This window comes from Mastigoproctus giganteus, chromosome 8 (assembly GCF_048544385.1).
Source record: "Mastigoproctus giganteus isolate SK-2022 chromosome 8, ASM4854438v1, whole genome shotgun sequence".
NCBI lineage: Eukaryota > Metazoa > Arthropoda > Arachnida > Uropygi > Thelyphonidae > Mastigoproctus > Mastigoproctus giganteus.
The window spans coordinates 1,813,415-1,840,699 of NC_143582.1; positions in this window are offsets into that span (position 1 = coordinate 1,813,415).

Consider the following 27,285-nt stretch of genomic DNA (forward strand, 5'->3'; position numbering starts at 1 on the left):
AATCAATGGACACTGCTCATCGTGGACTGATGTTATTAGTGGAGTCCCTCAGGGCTCAGTGTTCGGTCCATTATTGTTTTCTGTATTTATAAATGATATTGATGATGGTATATCGGGCTTAATGTCCAAGTTTGCAGACGATACAAAGGTTGGCAGGGTTGTCAAGGACACTACTGACACTATGCTGCTGCAACAGGATCTGGAAAGGTTGAGCAGATGGGCTGAGAGGTGGCAAATGAAGTTTAACATTGACAAATGTAAAGTACTACACATGGGAAACAGCAACCCCAGAGCAACGTATCAACTCTGTGGTACTACACTGACAGTGGTAGAGAATGAAAGTGACTTGGGGGTGGTTGTGCAGGCAGATATAAAGTTCTCTGAGCAGTGCAGACGGGCTGCAAGAGTAGCTCATGGAGTATTGTCAATGATATACAGGAATTTTTCCAGCAGGGATAAGGAGGTGATTATTCCATTGTATAAGGCAATGGTCAGGCCACACCTTGAGTACTGTATACAGGTCTGGAGGCCTCATTTCAAGAAGGATGTAGAGCTGCTGGAACAAGCGCAGAGAAGGGCAACAAGATTAGTGAATGGAACAAAGGGGTGCTCTTACGAAGAAAGGCTTAAGTTTTGCAAATTACAGTGTCTGGAGACTAGGCACCAGCGAGGTGATCTGATAGAGGTGTATAAAGCCTTGAATGGTTTGAGCATGCTCAATGCTGATGGGATTCTTCCTGTTGCTCAGAATAATCACCTGAGAGGGCATAAATTCAAATTGAGGAAAGACAGATGTAGGATAGACGTGTTTGCCTTTAGCCAGCGGGTAGTTCGTTGGTGGAACAGACTTCCATCCCTTTTCGTGGAAGTTGATAGCCTAAATAAATTTAAGGCTCAGCTGGACAGGTATTTTGAACGAACAGAGGGGTGAAGTGGAAGTGGGTTTTTTTTTTTTTTTTTTTGGCTGATGCTGCATAAGCTTGCTTTCTTGCATCAAATGCCTCTACTAATGCTAAAATGCTAATGCTAATTATCGGCTACTAATTACGGCACATTGGCCATCCTAAAAGTAAGATGCTATACATGTCTACAACACCAGCCCCGAAGTGAACTGACGTTCTGCTTCATCTCAATGTTCAATGAGGTTAAGGCTCTGAGCAGGCCAATGAAGCTTTTCCATCAATGTAGGCTGCTAGAAGAGTAATCCGAAATGGTAAAGTACCTTTACAAAACACTTCACAGCTGGAATGGTACACAGATTCAAACGCGCCGATCAGATTGGGAAACCGTGTGCCGTGATTTGCCATTCTATAACGTAGCTTTCCAACGTTCCAGGGAACAATTACGATGGGTTGTACACCGGCCAAGTTAACGCTGTGCAATGCATACTGTGGTTCTGTTTGTATGGTGTAACTCTTCTGTAAATTCCGATGATTGCAGCTTCCTACATATCAAGTACTAATCGTGCACTCATCATATCATATACTAATATTAGTTCCTGAACCATTGACAGTATTCGATGAGGATTTACGGATCTATGTACAACTCTTCTGAGCACTCGCCGGTCTCCTTAAGTCAATTTCTACAATCGAACTTTTCCAGGTTGTAGTAGCGTAGTGATATTTCTATTTGATGATTCCATCAGCCAGCGCTGATTAAGAGACGAACAGACTGATTAACCAATACGGTATGTTATAATTAGTCCCCTTGGAAATCGCTAAGCTTAGCGCTTCGACTCATCTGCCATACTTCGTTGACCTACTTACTTCTAGCATGTATGCAGCTACTTTTATACCAATTCCTGGCACGTGGATGCGGGTATGGTTATTTTTTTGTTAAATCCCAAGGCGTCTGGGTACTTTTGGCAACAGTGAAATTTCTATTTGGAAACACCAAAATTAATAAAGAAATAAACCACATTAAACCCAACAAGAAAGATAAAATTTGTAACAATTATTTTATTGTTTACTTATTTATATCAGTTTAACCTTTGATGATTTCAATCCTAAATATTCACACATCGAACCTAACCTGACAATCGCTTATATCTGGGCCATGGCCAAGATATAAGTGGTAATCAGCATGTTGGAATTTTTTAAATAACCTAATTATTATCATTATGACCTTTTTAAAAATTAAAATGAAATGCATATTTTCCGGCTAAGTACTCCCCTCAATCCTGCCCTTCGGTGGATCTTATGTAAAAGATCCTCGATTAACCCGCTTAACTATGGCATTATTTCCAACTGGGCTTTGTGATATGTGCCTCGCTTAAAAAAAAAAAAAAAAAATCGTATAGGGAAAACAATTTTCCATTTTCGTCATATAAGTGGTTAAATGCACAAGTTCGGCACTATAATAACAAAAAAAAAAAAAAAAAAAAGTTGGTGGCCGCATGTGTCAATTTTTTTCTTTAACATTGCGTGTAAAGGGTGTCAAGGGCAGAATGTAATATATCAGACCATATTATATTCTACCACTGCTGAGTGGTCCACAGTCTATGCTTCTGGCACCACTGGACACTCGAAAGGTACTGGTGATCGCACAGCAACTCGACTACGTTATAATATTCAAGATAGGTTGCCCGACGTCTAGAGTAAAGTTGCTCTGGACCGTTCCGCATTGAGGATGGCAAATTGCACTAAAAATACATCTCATAATAAGGAATTACATCAGCAACCGCAAAGATCCAAGTTTTATCCAAGCACTATTCTGTCTTAAGACCTCATGAATGGTCCCCAAGGATCCATCCTGGGCCCCTCACATGGAAGATTGTTCTGGACTGCCGGTTCATTAGGCAGTTCAACGAAAACAAAATTGCCTACGCTGACAGCTTGATGAACGTGGCTTCTGGTAGGTCATGCTCTCCGTTGGAACTGCCCATTAATAATGTTATATAACGATCTTTCCAACTGGTCCGCTCTGAACAAGCAAACTGAGCATTTCCTCGGCTAAAACGAAAATGTTGATCTTTAAGGGAAAGCTGGACTACAATCGCCCACCAATTGTTAAAATCAACAATAAATCTATCCCTCGGTTCCTGAGATTAAGTATTTTGGCATAACAGTAGATGACAGACTCAGTTTTATTTTAAATGTAAATAATATAACCATCAAGATAAAAAATGGCTTCCTAATTAGGATCTCCAAACTCCAGGCTACTGGCCACTTAATCACAAAACCGTACGGTGCTTGGGAATGGATCCATAAGGCAAACAAATCCACCTTCCAAACCAAACTATGAACTCTTTAGAGAACGATGTTACTCGCAACTTCTAAGACTTTAGCATTAGCATTAGCATTAGTAGAGGCATTTGATGCAAGAAAGCAAGCTTATGCAGCATCAGCCAAAAAAAAAAAAAAAAAAAACACACTTCCACTTCACCCCTCTGTTCGTTCAAAATTGCAGACTTGCAGAACAGTTTCTACTGCTGCTGCGCTTCAGGTTCTGACTAGATATATATCCACGAGGCCTGACGTAGCCGAGTGGTCAGGAGCGATAGTGCGCATTCCTTGAGTGGACCGGGGTTCAAGCCTGTGACTACGATAAATATTTGTATTGACGATTTATTGTAAACTCTACTGACTTGGTTGTCGCGCCGGAGTATAAACAGAATATTTATTTAGTGGGAATTCTACCTTTTAGTAGAATTCCTACTGATTTCCCCGGAATTACTCTTGACTTAAATGTACTGTTACTGTTATCCCAGCGAGGTGGCCAGAGGGTGGAACGAGTGCGCTGGGATAACAGTAGCAAAGGACGTATCACCTATTCTTTTTTCCCTGATGTCATCTTTACAACCAAGAAAGAGATAAAGAAATGGTTCACACCAAGCTTATATATGGAGGATGATCATTTAATTTGCGAACTGGTGCAGAATTCATGTTTATAGCGCGAACTTTCCGCAACTACCGCTAGAGGCGCCCTCTCTGGTAGCTACTGAACAGGCTGTGGGCGCATGCCAGTACTTGTCGAGCTAGTGTTGCGTGAAGAGTTTTTTTAGTCGCGTGTCACTGATGACCATTTTGAAGCAAGTATCATGTCGGACATACAGATTGAACAGCAATATGTGATTCGTTTTTGTGTCAGAAAGGCACAATAACGAATCAAATTATGGCTTAAATGCATCGGAAAAGTAAGAGAGATGAATGAAGCGTATGTAATGAATGTCTTGGTAGGACGGCCATATTCCGTTGTAGACATGTATGGTATCTTGTGTAGAACGGCATCTGAATGTCAGTTCAACTCCGCCTTGATACACTGTGTTAATACAGAACTCTGTAAAAGACCAGAAGTGTGTAGTGTTATGTTTGTGCAGTGTGTGTGTGTTGTTTAATTGTTTCTGGCCATTTTGTCACCGGGAAGCCGATCACCTTGAAAGCCTGCCCAATGTCCGTCTACACCACGAGGAGGTAGACCACAACTACGAATATACCGCGGCTTGACTTTCTGACTGGAACATGTAGGCACGTGGAGCCGGGCCTGGTTTTGCTACTAGTGCATTTCCGCACTGAGGGACACGTCCATCGGAGGAAGTGCAACACCGATGGACAAAACTGTGTCCCCAGGCTGCAACCTGAGGAGAAAAAATTAATAAAATAAAATAACAAAAAAAAAAAAAAAAAAAAACACAAACAAACTAGTGATATATCAAAACTCGTCTTGAGTTTATTTCATAATCTGAGCTATAACTATTAAAAGTCTGTTCTCCATCCCAGAAGAAAACTTGAGGTAAAATAGCCAATCTAGAAATTATGGCAAACTTTGCCAATACTCCCAATATTAAGGATGTATTCAAACAACTAACAAAATGGCACAAATAAGGTAATATGTGCTTAATAATATTATATACAGTAAATATCTTCACCAATCTATGTTAATCCACTGCGATTACTTACATGTTAAAACCATAAAGATTTAGTAAATAAACACAAGTTACGCATATTATTACCTCTCACCTCCTACTCAATATTGTAAATACATAAAAACATTTATTACTCTTAATAATTATCAATATTCAAAAACACTATACTTATAGTTCTTATATTCACTTGTCAATACAGTCTAATACCCTATTACATGAACACTATAATATTGTATAATACAGTTATTTAATCACAGATGATCTGAAACACACCAATAATCAAAAAAGTGTACCTCCTAATATATAATATAAAAGGTTATATATACAAATTCATAAAGTTTCTATAATTTTAGTTTACCAACCCATAAATATAATAAATTTTTAGAAAAGAAGGTCAAGAAACATCTATTTTATTATAGAAAAGCTATTATTAATTTCGTATCAGTACAGCAACTTAGATACAAGATTTTGAATTCTTTAAACTTGCGGCCAACATGGTGGCTGGGAATATCAATATTATAAAGTATGTCTATATTTTAATAAATACAGGCCAAACAGCCCCAGAAAAGTCCAATAAAACCCAATATTTAAGAATTACACATCTATATTCCGGTATCATTTGTCATTTGGGGAACTTCCATCCCAAATCGTCACCTGGGCTTTCACCCATATGCGACTCAGTTCTCATTGTGTTCTTTGGAAACTCTACCCGTCTAGTAGGTTAGCAAACAATACAAAACAAAGACCAATTGGTCAACTCAAAATGACAAAACACAAGTATTCCAGTGTGACAGAACTTTCCGGTGTGAAGTGGTTTCTCCATGAATATAATGCCAGGCCCCAATGGCTAATACTGTGCAGGCAGTAATCACTGCCATAGGTGCAGAGGTTCTATCGCATTCCCCTAATTTACAGAACTCAGGCCGGTGCGATTCCTTCCTGTTTCCACGTCTGAAAAAAGCGCTGAAAGACAAGCGTTTCGCGTCCGACAACGGAAGAACTTCGCAGTCTTTCGAAAAATGGCTTGCAAGAAGTATTTAATGTGTGGGTACGACGATGGCGAAAGTGTGTAAAGTTCAAGGGAGAGTATTTCGAGAAGAAGAAATCACACGGAATAGATCTTGCATCAGTCCACGAATTAAATGATATTCCCTCGTATCTATTAACTGGCCATGGGTCACTAAATTATAAGCTTTTTCACTTTGGTCTCGTTACTACAGATCTTGCATGCAGTGAAACAGTGAAATTGAAGCCTGGGAGCATATAATTTATCAGTGTCCGTTAAATGAAGACCTTCGTTCTCCGCTGGTTTCTAGTTTTGGACCCATCACCCCTGGGGATGAACAAAGATTCGCGAATAATAAAGATGCCTTTAAAATGCTTGAATTTTGCGTCTTCCTTCTTTACAAGAAAAAATCCTCAACAGCAACAAATACAATGCAGTCGTAACAATTGTTGCTAACTAAAGACGCATATATTCTCAACACAAGTCTTCTACGAGTCACTCAGCATGTGGAATGATTTTCATTTAAATTAATCAAGACAGCTCACAAGACAAACGGCTCTGGATGTAACTGTAGCTGATGCGACTTCGTGAATTTGTTCATCTCACATTACATCCCTGGCGCGTGGAACGGGCCAAGGACTTACTGTCACGCGAACAAATGGGGGTGTACATAATTCAAATGCATACCCTCAACCACTGAAAGCCATGTAGTTATGCTTTTCATGTCCGAGGAGGTTAACGTCAAATCATAAATAAATTCACACACGAGCGCTACTTCAATAAATATGTCTTAACAACAGAAATAAGATCAGACCTGCCATCATATGTCAAGTAAATCAGTTCAGCATAATTAGAGTCGTAATCAGCGAAGCACGTCATCCTCTAAAGTGAAGACCACCACACCCGCATTCCGCAAAGTTCCTGTAAGCCAGCTCCTCCATAAACGCATGCAGTTCAAGCATTCGCTCCCATCCCGTTGGCCTAAAGAAATTCAGCTAACGCTGTGAATGCCGTAACCATCCTGCAACCAAGAAGATCCCAGCTTGGGTTTCTCAGCTATCACAACTATCCGCTACCAGTAGGTTCGCCGGAAGGAGCAACCTCCATTGGAGTCACTGTTTTCTCACAATCGAACAGACAATCGTTATCCACTACCGTGAAACACGCTTAATTCCACGAAGAACTTACACACACACACACACACACACACACACACACACACACACACACACACACACACACACACACACACACACACACGCACGCACCAAAGCAACAGTCAGCAGTAAAAAGCTGGGCATAAACGGATCCTGTCGTACGTGCCGACCTTTTGGCACAAGGAAATGCAAGAAAAGAACTTGATGCGTCTCAAGGTGAATGCGTCTAATGGCAAATTACTGTTTTTCAGATTTAAACATGCTATTTTCTTATATGAAAATTTCAATCGGACACCTTAGAGGAAAGATCTGGTCAATACAGACAATTATCTGGTTCAGTACATCACATGAAAATTACGAATGTGTTCTGTATTACCTTTAACTTTAAAATCAAACACTTTTAGCAACTTTGCAATTGTGTACAAATATTGTGTCCCAGCAGTCACTCTTAAAACAATCGCGACCATCGCGACCTAAATTCCCTTTGGAAGTGACATTAATGGCCAATGATCAAACTTCTCACCAATATAGCTCTGTAAATAGAATGGTTATCCAGAGGGCTAGTCCCATTCAAGGAACAACCCCAGCATGGCCCAACAAAGCCAAACCAGTCGACCAATCCAACATATTGGAGACAATATACAATATAACATCTATCCAAACAAAATCTAAAATCTTCATATCGAGACTCGGGCCTTCAACAACCGGTGCCAATATATCTAAGTTCTTTGAGGAGCAAATAGGGATCAAGGTCGCTGTGAAATCTTTGAGAACAAGATATCCCTCATATGCTTCATTCACTATTACTTGTGACAAACATGATGAACTAAAAGTACTGGATACTAGCACCTGGCCACCGGGAACTCTAATAAAACTGTACAAAGAACGGACCTCTTCCTCACCCTACCGCATAAGGTCGAATACAACAGAGGAATAGCAACCAACGTCAGCCTCATGCCAACTTGTCCCAATATTTCCCCTTAAATGCTTGTACCAAAACGTACGCAGTATTAGCAATAAACTATACCCTGTACAAACAATCATGTTACTATCTGAATATCAGTTCATCTGCTTGACCGAAACCTGGTTATCTCACGGAAGGCAACTGGATGTAATAGGCCAGCCTCTCGATTATCTCAGCCTCCATAACTCCAGGGACAGCAGACGCGGCGGAAGTATTGCATTGCTGTATTCATCTAGTTTTAAGCAATCGAGATTTCAGGTGACCAAATCAGATAACCTCGAAGCCCTATGTACCACATTTAGAAAGGATGCCATACTACTACAAATTTGTCTGGTGTGCCTACAGAAGATTCCCGGAGTGAACTACAAGCATTGATAGCAGCCAACCTAGCCTACAATGCCCCAACCTTCACTTCACTATAAGCGATTTTAACATGCCTACGCCTAGACATGATGAAGCCACTGAAGATCTCAGAACAGATGTTGGTACATTTGGCTTAGTTCATCAAACCACACCTCCTGCCAGGGGAAACCAGACACTGGATCAATTATTCCACAATCTCCCGCACCTTAATCTGACCACTGCACATTACAGCTTCCCTTCTGATCACTGTCCCATCACGGTTGAGTTCAACGTTACTAACGACTCAAACGTTGGCGAAGCCTTCGGGAATGAAGTGCTGACCAAAAAAGTATACTCCACCAAATACTTAAACCAGAGATCATCTTGGCACGTCTCATAGAAATAAACTGGAAGGATCTACAGCAAGAACCAATGGACATCGCTATATCTAGCCTTTCTAACCAGCTAGTTGAAATTGCCACACAAGGAGCTTCCAAGCAAATAAAATTATCTGACAGATCCAACGCATGGTTCAATGCTGAAGTCAGAGAAGCATTAAAGAGGAAACAAAAAATTTTCAGGAAATGGAAAAAGTTTCAATACTCAGCTGACTACTAGACGTACAAGAAAGAGCGGGCAACCTTTCTTAAATACAAAAGAAAAGCAATCCGGCAGCTGGTACTCAACAGAATAAATCACTCAAAACAGAATATTACATCCAAATGCAACAAAGATTTCCATATGGAAGAGAAGGTATTTCAGGAATGGGTATCTTTGACTTTCAACGAGGTGCCATCAGACCCAAAAACCCCAAAACTGGGCGATTTCCTCATGCACTCCAGGCAGCCCCTTTCAACTATATCTCTAACAAAGCAACATCTTATAAATATCATCAATAGACTTCCCAATAAAACTACAATTGGTCCTGACAGTTTTCCTCTATTCATGGTTAAAGTGTGCAGTGCCTTCATTGTGGAGCCCCTACTATCAATCTTTAATCAGATATTAAATTCCGGATCAATCCCGACAATATGGAATCACTACAGGGTACAACCCATACCCAAAAGAAGAAATTCTAAGGAGCCTAAGGTCTTCATACCGATCTCAGTGAGCTGCTCTCTATTAAAAGTGTTTGAGAAAACTATCGTATCAGCACTGATTGACCAATGCTCCTCTCATAGACCCAAATATCTGCATACTGTGATCCCCAAAAGATATACACATACAAACCTACTAGACACCCTGTTTAAAATTCAAACTGCTCTCAACAGTAAATCTCAGCTGGACGTCATCTTCTTTGATATTTCATCTGCTTATGATAAGCTCTCAATTCCCGCTCTCATCTACATTCTGGAAAAACAATTTGGCATTACAGGAAGCCTGTTAAAAGCCATCAACCTCATCCTCACGCAAAGACAACTCATCATCAGCCATAAATCCTTCAAACAGGAGCGTGTTATAACGCGGGGAGTACCGCAGGGAGGTGTCCTGTCCGGTTTGTGGTTCGCCGCGGCCCTTGAACCTTTCCTCGCAAAGTACACTGATTTCTCATCATATGCAGATGACCTAAAATTATATATAAAATCAAAAGACCCTGAACAAACCCACCTGATAAATCAGACAGCCGCCGTCCTGATCAACAGCCTTGTAACCTATCTACTGCAGATAGGTATCGAGCTAAACATATCTAAATCAGCTCAAATCACATTTACAAAAAAGAGAATCAAAAATGACATCACAGCCTATCACAACGGAGTGCAGATTTAATCAACATCTCACCGACAAATACACATACCAGTCAATATGTACACAGCTGTATATGCAGCCAACTAAAACCACCAATTCTGAACTGCAAGAACCCGCCAACCGCTCAGAACTAGAATAAGTCATTCATAATAGCGAACCTATTCAAACAGTAATAAATAACAAGCTAGAAATATCAAGAACCCCAAAGGCGAAGAAATGTTAAGCCAGTACTGATCAGAATCCCCTATCAAGTATCTTTGAAAGTTTCTTACCAAAACGTCCGGAGTCTTCGAAACCAGCTTGACACACTTGAACAGATACTTTACGCCCAGTGTGCGGATGCATTTTGTTTATCTGAAACATGGCTCTAGCCTGACCAAGAGTCAATTATCTGCGCCAAATTAGCCGGTTACTAAGCGTACTTCACATCAGAGTCCAATCTAGGAGGGGGAGGAAGCGTAGCCCTCCTAATAAACAACACCAAATTACAGTTTGTCCACGCTGCCTCTAGTAACTCTCAACGCTACGAAGCCCTGGTCATCAAAGCTAAATGTAATACTCGCCTAACTAACCTCGGAGTAGTCTATTTGCCTCCACTATTTGATGTCTTTACAATGGATGAAGCCTTGGGCTGAATATCTTTTTTGGAGCATCAGCAACTAAGGCTATAATGCAGATACTAAACAGACTGCACATTTCTGCCACACCTGATCTGTGGTGATTTCGACATACCCCCGAATTTAGATTATCTGTTGCAAAGGCTATTAAAAAATCTTCGCCCAGCATGCTTGTAGGTCATCAATAATGATCTAACCAGAGGCGTCTTGACCTTATCCTTAGTTCTGGTCATGATCCAATTGTGTTAACGATACAACTGCCAACTGTAAATTTTGAAACCTCTAACAATGTAGAACGAAAACTTGTAATATCTCCAACCTTCCGTAACCCTAATAAATGCTTGGAAGCTACAGCAAGCATACTGTGGCAGACTCTAGAGAATTGATTGAATTCTTGCAACCGACCACATCACAAAATGGATCAGCAAAATCTGCCTATATGCCGCTTACCAAAATGATTCGGATCTCTTCTAGGAGTTGAGAGCAGTGGACCCATCGACCTTTCTAATTACTTAAACCAAATAAATCCTTCTTGCCGATGGAAGACTTCGGGTACCACCGAAGACAGAATCCAATAAAAACCAACATAATACTCATGTGCTAGGACAATATTTAATCAACATAAAACCGCTGCAGTTAGGCACTTCACTGATGCTAACAACAGAAACGGCAAATTAGTACCCCAGACAAATCTGGGCATATAACAGTAATTTTCTCCCACACCTACAACCAATCGACTGGACGGATCACATTGTCAGATTTCAGTGCTGTTAGCTAACTTCCAGTGATCTTTTAAATCTACTGATGGAAAGATCCCAGCCCAAGAGCTCTCATACATTCAAATCAACAGGAAGCACCTAATAGATGTCATAAACTCTCTCCACCCTATTGATACTACAGGCGAGGAATCGGTGGCACATTTTTCATCACAGTCATCAGTCCCTATCTAATAAATCTATTGCTGAGCACGCTCTAACAGAATCTTCCCTAAGCAATGGAACAAATATCTGGTAAGGCCAATACCAAAGAAGCAAGCACTACCTTAAATAAAGGATTTCATACCAATTGCAACTTCATCCACTCTCCTTAAAATTTTATCAATCCTAACTGTGTAATAATACATCTTATCCCCACAACCCCAGAGCAGTTTCACTTTTCAGTGCCAAATAGGTCAACAGCAACCAACCTTCTTGCAGCTCACACCACAGCCATAATAAATGACTTTGAAACCAAATCCGAAATGGTAATATCATTCGATAGCCTAAAAACCTTAGCCCTATTACATCTGCTACATTCCTTCTTCAGATTAAATGGGGGCCTGCGAGTTTTCTTTACTGCACTGCTGATGAACAGGAGTATCTATCTAATAATTCAAAACAAGACCCTTACCCAGAAGACACCTACGGTTGTCCCACAAGTAGGGTTCCCTTCGGGCCTCCGGTTCACTGGGATTCTTATCCCCTTCGCCGTCGAACTGATTATTTAGTATATGCAGATGATATCAGATGGACTCTTGTCTTACAACTGCACGCATAAATGAGCGCCTCCTAGCACTTGCCAGTTTTCTGCACAACTTCGATCTACACCTCAACACAGACAAATCAACCCTTATAGTATTCTCTCTGAAAAACAAACTTACTGTCATTCAACGAACAACTGGAGGATCACCAATATCCCTAGCCAACAGTCATACAAACCTCGGAGTATATTTTGATCCCAAGCTCAGTTCGCGGTCCATATCGATTACCTACTAAACGGTTCAATTGCCTTTGATGGAGAGTGAAGCTGCACCTATTCTACGTTCATCACTATATCCCGCAATATGGCATGTCGCAGAAATAGACATGCAGACTAGAACCACAGTTTTCGCACAACAGTTGGACATCCCGAGGTTGCCAAACCACATCACTATGAGGCGTACTACACTGGTGTGCAAAATTTAAGTACCAGTCAGGTTTTCACCTGTAGCTTCTCATAGGAGTGGCCTGGATATGGGAAAAGCATATCAAAGGAACCTCGCGAGGTACAGAAATGATGAAGGAAACAACAGCGACACAACAACGGAAACAAAACTGTACAGAGGGACTTTATTCAAAAATGGCAACGTAGCACTGGCTGCCATGATACAGATGCATCACTGCCAAAGATGGAACAAAGGGAAGAGGTGGTCCTCAGTAGGAGATATGGCCACCCCCTAATGTCGATGCAGGCTTTGCACCGCCTGTCCATACTTACAAGAATGTTCTTGATAAGTTCTTGCGGTTACATCGTCCATTCCTGTGTCAGCGCCATCTTCAGCTGGTGAAAATTTTCTGGTGGGTGTGGACGTACCGCTAGGCGTCTCTCCAGAGCGTCCCATATGTGTTCGATGGGATTTAGATTAGCGGAAAGGCCAATTCATACGAACAATGTCCTCACTTTCCAAAAGTATATCAACAGCTCCAGCGCGATGGGGTGTGGCGTTATCATCCATAAACACAAACTCGGGGCCAATGGCACCTCGGAACAGACGCACATGGGGAAGGATTACCTGAGTACAGTAGCGTGAAACGGTTACAGTACGGCCTTCCAGTATCTGGAGTTGTGTACGTCCATCCAAGATAACGCCTCCCCAGACGAAAACACCTCGACCGCCATATCGACCCCTTTCAGTGATGTTTGGGGGTTGATACCGTGTGCCAACCTCTCGCCAGATTAGCTCACGTCCAGAATCGCTGCTCAGACTGAATCTACTCTCATCAGTAAAGAGTACCTTACCCCATTGCGCCGCCGTCCAGTCCTTGTGTTCGATGTACCACTGTATGAAACCATTCAGTAAACGGTGTCTCCGATGGGCATGTGTTAAAGAGACAGCATACTGGACGTCGGACAAACAATCCACCTTTGTGGAGTCGCATGGCCACAGTAAACTGCGATATCATGCGTCCTGTGCAGCTGGTTTGCAATGGATCCAGCTGTCTGGTGTCGGTCCCTCTTGGCGTGTAGGAGTATATAGCGGTCATCATTGGGCGTTGTTTTTCGTGGACGACCACCACCGGTCCTTCGAACAGCTGTACATGTCGTTGAAGGCCGACCACGCACGTGAGACGATGCTATGGGCGATACCGAACTCTGCAGCCACTCCTCGCAATTCGAGCTTCCCAATCATTCGACCCACCTCGGGTAAAGTGATCCAGATGTTGTCTACTGGCCATTTCGTTCTCTGTAGCGCTGTATGAACCCAATCGAACGTCTGTAACAATCGTGCTCACCATTCGGTAATTTGCACATAACTGCTGAACTACTGCTTTTATCTGTTTATGTGAGCCCTCTCATCACGATTCAAATTTCTGCATATGCACCAGCTTTCTACTGAACGGCCACAGGCTGTTTCGTTTGATGTTGTGGTTGTAACCTTTAGATATAGTGTTGGTCCTTAAGTTTTGCATATTGGTGATACTACTAATATAGATTATGTATTTATTTATTCATAATGTACAATATTGACAGGGTTTTTACGTCCAACAAACAGGCAAAGAGACCAGAGAACACAAGCAATCCACAGACTCCGGTAACCCTAAATTGAAGATGTTTTAACTCCTTGGTATACTCGCATAACGATAGGTTAATACCAGCTCACTAGAGCTGTTCAGAGCTGGACAGTCCTCTTCACCGTTCACCAGCAATCATGGCTCATTGGCTGTTGTAGGGTTTTTCAGGCGCATCGGTAATTGAAGCCATATTGAGCATTCAGTAATTATCTTGTAGTCGATTTGCTGTTTTTGGATAAAAATCTCGGGTTTCCGGCAGAAAAATACATGATACTCTCGGCCCAGATCGGCTAACTCAGCCACGTTGTGAATAAAATTTCCTCGCGTCATTTACGGGATTCGAATTCGGGTCTTTTCCACCCAGTGTGAGCAGGACAATGATTATACAAACTGTGCTATTTACGAGGGCTTGATTTTTTAACGCCCTTTCAGTGTATGTTCTATGTGTACTACGAATCACAGGACACAAAACTCCCCAAACGTCAGCCTGTAATCAAAATAATCAATTTTTAGTACCATTACAAACTTCAGAAATCTGATTTCGTTATTGAGAGCAAGCTTTTGGGATGAATGATATCCCCCCAATATTTAAATGTACATCTGTTCAATGGATCCAAGGAGATTTAACCTTATTCCACTATTGCGCACATAAGGGCCCCCCCCCCCAGTCTCCATTCTCTACTATCACACTCTTTATATTGATAGATTGTACTCCCAGAAGCACCCATTCAATTCAGTTTCATCTAGCCTCGATAGGCAATGCAATCACTGATCAACCTAAAAACGCCAAAATACACAGTGCAAAGTAAAAGCTATTCATAGAAAGTGAAAAGTCTTCAAAAATATACTTAAATGAACTTAGAAGAAATGACAAAACTTTATAGACTTTTGTTTCGGATTCTATTCTCCAATTTATGAACAATTATGAACAAGACTGCAAGCCTCGAAGACATAAAATAAGTATAACATACACCGATGAGCCACAATATTATGACCAGCGAGTCGTTATGCAAATCGGAGCAACTGCAGGTGAACTACGGCGCGTGCACAGGTCCGGACACGGTATAAAAAAACACCCGATACTGAGCTCCGTTAATCAGTGTTACTCTTGTTCTTCAGATGGGAAAGGCAGCAGACTTAAGCGAGTTTGACAATGGCCAAATTGTAATGGCCAGACGACTGGGTCAGAGCATATCCGAAACGGCACGGCTGGAGGGATGCTCACAGTCAGCCGTGGTTAGTACCTACCGAAACTGGTCCGAGGAGGGGAAACCCACGAACCGCCAACGAGGTGTTGGACGACCACGGCTCATTGATGCTCGAGGTGGACGAAGGCTCTCCCGGTTGGTACGTGGCAACAGAAGGGCGACTGTGGCGCAACTGGCCGGTAATTGGAATGCTGGGGACGGGGGTAATGTGTCAACACGGTACATCGAACCCTGCTGAAAATGGGGATGAGTAGCCGCAGGCCGCTCCGAGTGCTCATGCTAACCACGGTTCACCAGCGACAGCGCATACAATGGGAACGCGACATCGAAACTTGAATTTGAGTGATTGGAAGAAGGTCGTCTGGTCCAATGAATCACATTTCCTGTTGCACCATGTGAACGGCAGGGTACGTGTGCGTCGTTTACCTGGGAAGTGACGGCACCTGGATGTACCGTGGGACGAAAACAAGCAGGTATCGGCGGTGTCCTGCTTTGGGCGATGTTCTGCTGGGATACCCTGGGTTCAGTCATCCATGTGCCGGGTACTCTGCCGTCTACCACCTACATGAACATCATAGTCTACGCGGGTAGCACAGTGGTATCGTCACCGCCCTCCCCACACCGGGTGGAAAAGGTCCGACTTCGAATCCCGTCGATGACGCGAGGAACGTTAGTGGGCTTTTTTCACTCCGTGGCTCAGTTAGTCGGTCTCAGGCGTAGATAGCAAGGTTTTTTTCCCACAGAAACTGGAGTTTTTTCGTCTAGCAAACAGGCAAATCGACCAGAGAATACACGCAATTTACAGACAAAATAAATATATGGGTAGATGTAATCATTTACAGGGGTAATATCATAATTTTTTTTTACCTAAACATCATTGCTGACCAGATACACCCTTTCATGGCAACTGTCTTCCCCTCTGGTGGTGCCGTCTTTCAGAAGGATAATGCGCCAGACCACACCGCCCGGATTGTTCGAGACTGGTTCGCGGAACATGAGGGAATTTAGAGGCCCTGGTCTCTAAATTCCCTAGACATCAATTCCATCGAGCATCTGCGGTTTGTGTTGGAACAGCAACTGCGATCTGCGGCGTCTCAACCACGAACCTTACAGGAGTTAAAGAATCTGCTGGTTATAGCAATCAGCAGATTGCCAACACGCACAGCTATCCTTTAATAGGATAGATGTGCGAAAAGTGTGGAACTGACTGTTGGAACAAGCTTCTACCACAAGACACATTTAGAAATCTTGTAGCGTCCTTGCCTTGCCGGGTACAAGCTGTTTTGGCTACACGTGTTGGAGCAACGTCATATCAGGTACGTGGTCATAATATTTTGGCTCATCGGTGTATACTTCAGATATTTCAATGAATATACTCTTTGATAAATTAGTGGCTACTTACAGAACACTAGTGCAATATCTTTTCTGTGAAGATCCATTATACCACTATCCTGCAAAAGAAAACAAGCAACACTTCAGTCACCAATGATTTTTCAACATTTCAATTTTTGCTTTTGTTTTAAATTCGAAATGACAAAAAGTCCGATTTCTGTAAAATAACTGATGAGGGATCCCGGAAGGGTACAGAGGGTGAGGAGAAAGAAACGCACCAGGGGAGGGGGGGATGACACAGTTTCACACTAAAATAGATAACATGCGATTATGCCAGCTCGTTGGGAACATTAACGTTCAGACTCTGGGACTATCGCCCTAGTCTAAAGGAACACCACCATCTACCCAATCCACAGAAGTACAAAAGATTGAAAAGCGTGATGGGAACTTTGTAGGGTTAAGGATACGATACGGAATTATCTTGATATGATTGTGTCCTTAATGGATCACAGCACGGATTTGTGAAAGGAAGTCATGCCTGACAAATTTGTTTAATTATTATTACGAAGTCATAAAACAGTAGATGCAAGAAAAAATTTCATTATTTACTTTGACTTCATTCAATCTTTTGAAGCAGTTCCGTAAGGGCTACGTTTTGAATGGAGTGCCTCTAGGTTCAAAGTTGAGTCCCATACTGTTTTAAATATTTATTAACGATATTGATGCAGATAAATTAACTATGGCACTCCACCAAGATTTGGAAAAATTGACAGATGGGCTGAAAAATGGAAACTGAGATTCAGCATTGATAAATGCAAGATACAGTTTGGGTAGCAGCAATCCAAGAATCATAGCAATTGGGTAGCACGAAACTCAATATAGTTGACAAAGAAAAAGATCCAGAAGTAACTGTGCAGTTTGACATGAAGTTCTCTGAGCAGTGCATCTTCGAACACTACATATACTAATAGTTTGGGAAGACTGTATGCCATATATTTTGGTAAAGATGTAGATTGTTCGAACAGAGGCAGAAGAATGAGCAACGAGATTAGTCAGGGGCTTAAAAGATCCAGGAGTAACTGTACAGTTTGACATGAAATTCTCTGAGCAGTGCATTTTTGAACACAGAACACTGAACGAGAAGTCATTCTTAATAAGAAGAGTCTTATTAAGAATGACTTCTCGTTCAGTTAAATTATAAAATCTAGGTAGCTACGAGAAGACCTGATTGAAGTATGTTAAAAATTTAAATCGATTGAGTACACTAAATGCTGATGGTATTCTTACTTTCTTCAGAAAATACATGCTGTTGTGGTGTTTTCTGGCGCAAGAGCTACTTAGGCCATATTGCAAAATACATGCACAAGGGATATAAATTTAACTCGAAAAGGGATTATTGCAGGATAGATGTGCGAAAAGTGTGGAACTGATTGATGGAACAAGCTTCTATCCATCACTGAAACAAATACAACGTACTTTTATGACATTAATTCAATTACTGTCAATCACATTTATTTTTAAAGATCGGCTCAGCCAAACTAATAATCTGCAAATTAGACTAGTTTATTTCTCGGTTAAACGTCACCGAGCTTGTTGTTGCGTTGTTGTAGAGGTTTAGGAGCATCAGGTATTAAGCTGCTCATAATCCTCGAACCCTCTGTGCGACTTTTTAGGGGTACAGTTGGCCCAGATTTTCTTTTTCGAGCACGAAAATGTCACTGCACACAGAGCTCAAGGGGTGAAAGAATTTCTTGAAACTGAACATATCAAACGGCTGCTGTGGCCAGCAAGATCACCAAACTTAAATCTGAACGATCAAAACGGAACACTACCATAGCCAACAGCCAACTTCTCGATCACTTGGTGAATTAAGGTGTATGCTGGTGGAAGAATGGCTTTTGTTGCCACAGAATCTTAGATACTTAGAATCTGATATTGGGTATGGTCATCGCCGTCAGGCCTGTTTATCCGTTGGTGGACATTATATTTTGTACTGATGTCATGTGACCATAATTTTGAGCTTCTTGTATCGACTTCAAATTTTGTCCCGCTTTATTGCAAGCTTCACGTGTTACACCACGCTTTCTAAGTGTTCTCTTTATTTTGTAGAGCAGTGTACTAAAGCGACCAAAGGATAAACAAAACACAATTAAAGAAATAATATACTGACGCTTTAGTTACTTTGGCGCTTAACACACACACACACCTATGGAACGACAAATCGCTTTGCTGTCTTCAGATCAAAATATCAATTTTGGTGTGCATAATGCCTAGAAACGTCATCCATCTCAGCATATTGTGGCCAGAATAAAGTTCGTAAGCTGTTGTTGCTGCTGTAGAGTTTTAGGGGAATCAGCAAATAAGACGGTAATGCTCCTTGTATACTGTCTGTAAATTGCGTGTTCTGGTGTCGATTTTCTGTTTGCTGGACAAAAAAAAAAAAAAAAATCAAAATCGAGTTTCCGGGAGAAAAAAACCATGCTACCCTCACTCTGCTTCTTGTGGTTCGAACTCGGGCCGTTGTTTGCAGTTTATTTTTTTATTATTTTAACGGCACTGGAGCTCGTTGCGCATAACTATACCGTGTATTTGTGTGAAAAAATATACGCAGGGCGATTTGCATGTTGTGCAGGCTGAAAAACGCAGAATAATTCACGGAACCCTTATTTCCTTTGATAGTCTCGATTGAAAAGGAGAGACTTCAGCCAGTCATGAATAAATGGACCCTAGACTTCACGAAACAAGTGACAGACGGCGATATATCGCGATGCCTAAGCTGCCACGGAGGATGAACTGAGTGTGTAACGCCCAAAAAAAAAAAAAAAAAAAAAAACCATCATTCCCAAGTCATCCTAGGCAATACCATATATTCCACACTCTGGTAGCTACGAGGAATCCCTATTCCCTCCATGCTTCGGCACAATATTCTCCCATCCTATCCCACCCCATCCAGAGAGCATGTGGTGGAAACATGTTTTGAGACAAACAACGCTCAAAAACGAATTCGAAAAACTAATTTGCTATCTTCGTTGAAAATGATTGATTACACATCAGATATTTTAATAAGCGTACAGAAGCACCCAGAATAAAGATTTAGTTGTGTGAAGCTGACTTTAAATATAAATAAATACTCCTTCATGGTACAAAGAAAATAATGAACACTGATGTTGTACACAGTGTAAGTTAGTAAATAATAAGCAAAACCAGAGGTCACCTGAACGGAGAAGTGATTCTCAAGCACATCCACAAGCGAATGGAGATTAACAGTATCAAAAACGCGTTTATCAGCTGTTATGTGGTAACTGTGATTGGCGAAACAGCGCCAGTAGGGTCATCAAACAGGAATTTCCTGAGACTCGGGAGCACAATCCCGAGTGGAGAATCTAGACACGTGATCCATCGATGCATTTGGGTTTAAGCCGCTCATATTTTCAATGCCAGCCTTGTTCCTATAAAAAGTTCTACCTTTAGGAGTGCGGCATGTTGAGCAGTCGATCATGTTGTTAACGTCATTATATTCTTTCATTTCTTATGGTAGGAAATATTGTAAGGAAAAGCTTTGTTGAGGTCAGAGTTCCACCAGCTTGTAGACTGGGTTTAAATTTTTAATGTTTTTGCAACAGCGAGTAAGTAAGTCGCAGGAAAGGTCGGCATCACAGTATGCTAGTATGTCCCGGAGAATTGCAGAGGCGCTTGAAAACATCGGGATGAGTACAAAAATTGAGGTGAAATAATCATCTTCTTTTCAATTAATCTGTATTCGGAGAGGTTAGGACATGGTGGTTCAAAATGGATAAAAACGGACTTATTGAACTGAAAAAGTAAACCTAAAGAGTTGACTTCATGCCCATTAAGTGTGGAAAAACAGAGATCAAGAATATTTTGACCTCTTCTCGGGGTCTAATTAACTATACATTGAAAAATATTAATATATTGTCATTAACTATGAAATTATAAAATGAGACGTACCCTTACTAGAAGATGCATATTAGCGACCAATTCTTCCTTAGCCATCACTTGCAGAAAACCAGTGACGATCAGATATATATAATAAACAAGCATTAAGAAATTCTAAAGAGTGCACTATCTCCCGCTGGCATTACGCCCATAGCTTAAAACAAAAGAAAAACATATCAGTACTTATTTATTCGAGAGTCATTCAAATGAAAACGAGAATTATAAGGTACACTGGTTTCTACTAATTAAATAACATATCTTAATCAACATCTTTTCCTCAATTATTATTACAAGTACACCGAATGACCACTTTATTAGATACACCTACTAATAGCAACTAGATTCCCTCTGCCTTTTGCACTCAGAACGGTTAGGCTTCCTCGTAGCATGGACTCAACGCGGTGTCGCAAACGTGCCTCAGAGATGCTGGTCTTTATTCATTCAATCAGGTGCTTTACACAATTGTTGCAAATTGCATGGTAGTGCATCTCTAACACAAGATCGTTCCACCTTATTCCATAGGTGCTCAATTGGATTGAAATCTGGCGATTGGGGAGGCTATGAAATTCACTCTCATATTTCTGGAACTAATTCAGTACATTTCTGACCTTATAACATGATGCATTATACAGTCTAGAAGAGCCCATTCCGCAAATTTATACACTGCAGATGAATACTACAGTATCCATATCTCTGACCAGATCAGAGGCAATTTACAGGTAACCTAGAATTTTGTTTCCAGGCAGGCAAGCTTCCACATCTTACACACTGGTATCAAGGGGTCCAATGTGCATCACGGAACCATTACACTACCACCACCACCAACAACAACCTGCACTGTTGACACCTGGGACGATGGTCCATGAACCTGTGCTATTACTCCATATTCTGTTCCTCTGAAAACCTTGGGCGCCGGGATTCGTCAGCAACGTTTTTCCAGTCCTATACTGTCCATGTTGGTGTTCCCGAAAACACTGTAATCCCCCCCCACTGTAACTACTGACAGGAGCGGAACCGGTTTGGTCATCGACACTCTATCCAAGACAAGATACAAAGTGGTGCGATTTGCAATCACTCTGTGGTTAGCACGGCATTCGAACTCAGGTCGAGATGGAAAAGACCGGAGTTCTAATCCCGTCATTGACACGACGAATTGTTATGACTCTTTTACAAAACTTGGATAGGGTTAGAAGTCCCCTGACTCCTCTGGTGGATTATTAGGCATCAGCTAATTTACATATTTTAGAAATGATATGCTTTAACCAAGTTGAAACACGGTACTTTATGTTTTATAATACATTTCCATATAAATTTGCTCAACCTGTTTACATTTTTTTACAAACTATTACTTTTCCTGTTTACATTATTTTACAAACTATTACTTTTTTACCATTTATAACTCAACTTTTGTCCTAGTGTAAAACAGAATAATACAATTTTATTATTGATGTTTATACATCACTTATAATTATTTTTTTTAATAATGGTATATTACTATATAACATTATAAAAATATGTTATAACAAGAAACCTTAGAAATGATGAAAAAGAAGATAGCCTTTAATTTTTATAGAGTTTACATATTTAATAACGAAAAATTACAGCTGGAAAATAGTCTGCTTAAATTCACAAACATAAGAATGTTTCCACTATAATGCCACTTTCCCATGTGACTGAATATCAGTGCAGTTTATTGAGAAATTGTCAGAAGTACAATTCCCCAACAGAATTCTAAACACCAAAGAACTGGCAACGTTTCTCCATTCCGTTCAATCCTGTCTTCGAAGAAAATTGGGTTAATATCCGAAAACTCACCAATAACACTTAACCAATCGCAGTTTGCTATTAATAATCCCTATTAGTCTGAAGACGGGTTTCAGAGAAGACTCCTGAAACGTTGCCAGTTCTCAGTTTGGCATTTGGAACTCTTTTAGCGGATTCTTCTAATGTTTTACCAATAAAATAAACTATAATTCAATGGGAAAGTGTCATTAATACCTAATTATGAAAATTTTATTTTTAATATTCAGCTCTCCTCAAGCGACACCCTCCCTCCGAACATCCATGTTCATGAACATCACTCATCTTCTTCAAAATATATAAAGACCATGTCTTTATATATTTTGACATACAGGTTTTCAAATTATTTTTATTTTATTTTATTTTTTAACAAATTTTTAAAATAACGCAAGGAAACGAGGCCATTACACAAAGACGAATTTCATTAAGTATTGCATTTATACATCTCTATTTTCTTACCTCGAATTTTCACGTATATCCTCGCGTTTTGTAGATACACGATTAATTCACAATTAATGAAATAAATAAATAAAATAACTAACGCAAACATAAGGGCAGATAAAATACCATGGTTTACAAAGCACGGTTTTTTCTCCTAAGAATGAAAGCAGCACGCAAACACTATTCAAATTATATTATCTGTTTTTATAAGAATTCAAATAAGTAGAAAAATTAGAAAACGATTTATTCTCATAATGGCAAACTAGATTAACAACACGCTCACAATATTTATACCGAATTCCCGTTTTTCAACACCATGAAAGCAATTCGTACATCACGCACATTCGAAATTTTCAATCGCGCCACGCTTCGTTGAAAATAGAAATCAACTGAGTTGAGTTTTCGATAATAAAACAAAAATAAATAAATTTATTTATTTAAAAAAAAAAACGAAATTCAGATATATCAGAAAAGCATAAACCAAAAGTATGGAGAGTTCAAAAAATAAATTAAAAAATGGTATCAGAGAGTGATAAAAAATTTACATTTGATATACACATACATTTAACATGATATACTCCGATTTCACCATTCTTTGACAGTTCTGTACTACTAACAACTTTTGCGTGAAACTAAAGCGAATAAAAGAATAGTTAAATGATAGCAGATAGAGAGTGAATATAAAATGCCATTTCGGTTCATGGAATCAGAAGTGGGATCTATCAACGCGCAGCGTTGCAAGTGTACAGATGATAAAATGGTCGGCAGGGTAGTTAATAATATTACAGATGGTATAATATTTCGAAAAGATCAGGAAAAACTACAGATGAATAAAAAAAAAAGCAAATGAGGTTTAACATGATACAGAGTAAAATATTTCGTTTAGTACTATTACTATTATTATTATTAAATCCGTTTAATAAAGTAACAAGCGTTTGCTTTCACCTCTTATACACTGCCGACCCGCTAGAAGAGTGTGCAAAAATGCAAAAATTGAAATTATTTACAATTTAAGAAGGGTGTACAAAAAAGCAAGAATTACAATATAAGAAATGGGTACAAAAATGCACAATCACAATTATTTACAATATTTACACAAGTGCGTATATTTACAATATTGTTTACAAAATTCAATTATTGACAAGATTATAGTTGAACTAAGCTGTGCGCTTCAGACAGGCTCTTCACTATTATTATTATTATTATTAACCATATGGTGCAAGAAAGCCTGAGGCTTATGCTGCACTAGCCAAAAAAAAAAAAAAAAAAAAAAAATTTCTGAATTTACCCCAAGACAGAGAGAGGGAGAGAGGGAGGGGGGGAGTTTTAGAGAGAGAGAGAGAGAGAGAGAGAGAGAGAGAGAGAATCACCAAGAAAAAGAAGAATGATGATATCCAGCTCAGGACCCTGGGTGTGCCAAGCCCATACTCACAAGATGTGAGCCCCTCTGTACTGCTTGCTTTGGGAGTATTTCACAGGGTCTATTGCGAATGAATTGAAAAGGTTGACTACGTTGTTTCGGAAGAAATTATTCAGACAGCACAGGTTGGAAAGTATAGTATGCAACAGTAGGTAGGGGTTGTCATTACCGCGTCCAGCATGTGGAGTAGAGATAAGTCCTCAAAGACTGGAGGCGTCAATCACACCGGTAAGCATCTGAGAAAGAAAAAGAATATTCTTGGATGGAATATGAACTCTCCAGGGAGCGATATTTACGTTGCTATATAAAAACAGCCCTGGAGATGGTGAATGCGCTGCCTGTGACCCTATTCATCCATCGCATTACCCAGTACCCGATTGCCAGGAATCTGTTTATGTACGACGTCGGGGAAGAAGACCAGACTGGTGATGCATACACGTGATCACAATAGGTTGTAGGCACCGCTGGACGTATTCTCCGACTGCATCGACGTTCAGTAACGCCGTCAGCTCCTTTCGAATTGCTCACATCGCCGAGAGTCTTCGAATTCATGGTCGAAAAATGGTTCTCAAAAGTGAGGCCCTCGTCCCAATTCATGCCGAGGTCGGTGTGAGACTTCACTTTCCTTATCTGAAATCCGTTGTAATAGGCTCTGATGTCATTTTTTATTCTCTTTTTTCTAAAGGTAAGTTGACCTGATTTGGATACGTTTAGTTCGAGATCTATTTGCATTAGATGAGAAATCCCAGATAATATCCCATTTGAATAATAGCAAATTCAAAGAGCTCGTTAAATAGCATTAGTAGTGCCCTAAGCAGCAAACTTATACAGTATTTTGTACCTATTTGTACTGACAAATAGCAACAAAAAATATATACAGGGTGTTTCAGTTAAACGTTTCAGAACTTCTAAGAGGGGTAGGGTACATCCTGACAACTCGAAATAATATAGCAATGTGGGGTCGGAAATGCTTTCCTGAAGCGGTGTTGTACACAGAAGCACCATAAAGAAAAGAGACCGTAAGTGAGAAATCGTTTTAATAATACATGAAAAGAAGCAAAAGGTACATGGATTAAAGTAAGTGTTCGAAGTTTCTTCAACCTCGTATTGCTTTCGCACAGTGGTACCTTGGAAAATGTGCTACAAATCCCCTTTTTCCTGCTGAAGTGTTGTTTTCCGATGAGGCATCCTTCACAAGGGAAGGAATTTTCAACACGCATAACGACCATATCTGGGCGGTCGAGAACCCGCATGCAATACGACGTCGTGCAGCACAGATTCGATTTTCGGTCAATGTATGGGCCGGTATTATGGGAGATCACCTCATCGGACCTTACCTGTTACCGTGTCGTCTAACCGGACCTATCTACTTGATCTTTCTGCAGCAAGTATTGCCACAACTTTTGAGAGATGAACAGATTTCTGCATCGACGCAACAGACAATGTGGTTCCAACACGATGGAGCCCCTGCCCATTATAGCGGAGATGTTCGTAACTACCTGGATGTCACATTTGGTCAACAGTGGATCGGACGTGGTGGTCCCGTGCGTTGGCCTGCTCGGTCACCCGACCTATCATGTCTTGATTTTTATTTCTGGGGTCATATGAAATCGCTAGTTTATGACACCCCTGTTGACAATGCTGAGGAGATGGTTGCAAGAATCGCAGTAGCTGCCGAAGAAATTCGAAATTCGCCTGGAGTATTCCAGAATGTTCGGATGTCCAGGCGTCGGAGATGTGAGGCGTGCATTGTAGCCCGTGGAAGAAACTTCGAACACTTACTTTAAACCATGTACCTTTTGCTTCTTTTCATGTATTATTAAAACGATTTCTCACTTACGGTCTCTTTTCTTTTTATGGTGCTTCTGTGTACAACACCGCTTCAGGAAAGCATTTCCGACCCCACATTGCTATATGATTTCGAGTTGTCAGGATGTACCCTACCCCTCTTAGAAGTTCTGAAACGTTTAACTGAAACACCCTGTATATATCATTTATCTCTCCATCATCCAAAATAATTGACTAATTCATCCTTAAATTTTTTCCTATCTAATCCTTCCGTAAATTTATTCAAATTACTCATATTAGAGAAAGGTAATATTAGAATATGAAATTAAAATATATTTGAAAGCTCAGATAACAGATTAGCATTAGCGTTAGTAGAGGCATTTGATGCAAGAAAGCAAGCTTATGCAGCATCAGCCGAAAAAAAAAAATAAATAAAATAAAATAAATAAATAAAAAATAATAAAAAATAACCACTTCCACATCACCCTTCTGTTCGTTCGAAATACCTGTCCAGATGAGTCTTAATATTATTTAAGCTATCAACTTCCACGACAAGGGATAGAAGTCTGTTCCACCAACCAACCACCCGCAGGCTAAAGGCAAATTTCCGCACGTCTATCCTATATCTGGCTTTCCTCAATTTGAATTTATGCCCTCTCAGGTGATTATTCTGAGCAAGAGGGAGAATCCCATCAGCACTGAGCATGCTCAAACCAATCAAGGCTTTATACACCTCTATCAGATCACCTCGCTGGTGCCTAGTCTCCAGACACTGTAATTTGCAAAATTTAAGCCTTTCTTCGTAAGAGCACACCTTTGTTCCATTGACTAATCTTGTTGCCCTTCTCTGTACTCGTTCCAGCAGCTCTACATCCTTCTTGAAATGAGGCCTCCAGGCCTGCATACAGTACTCTAGGTGTGGTCTGACCATTGCCTTATACAAGGGAATAATCACCTCCTTATCCCTGCTAGAAAAATTCCTATATATCATTGACAATACACCATGAGCTACTCTTGCAGCCCGTCTGCACTGCTCAGAGAACTTCATATCTGCCTGCACAACCACCCCCAGGTCCTTTTCATTCTCTACCACTGTCAGTGTAGTACCACAGA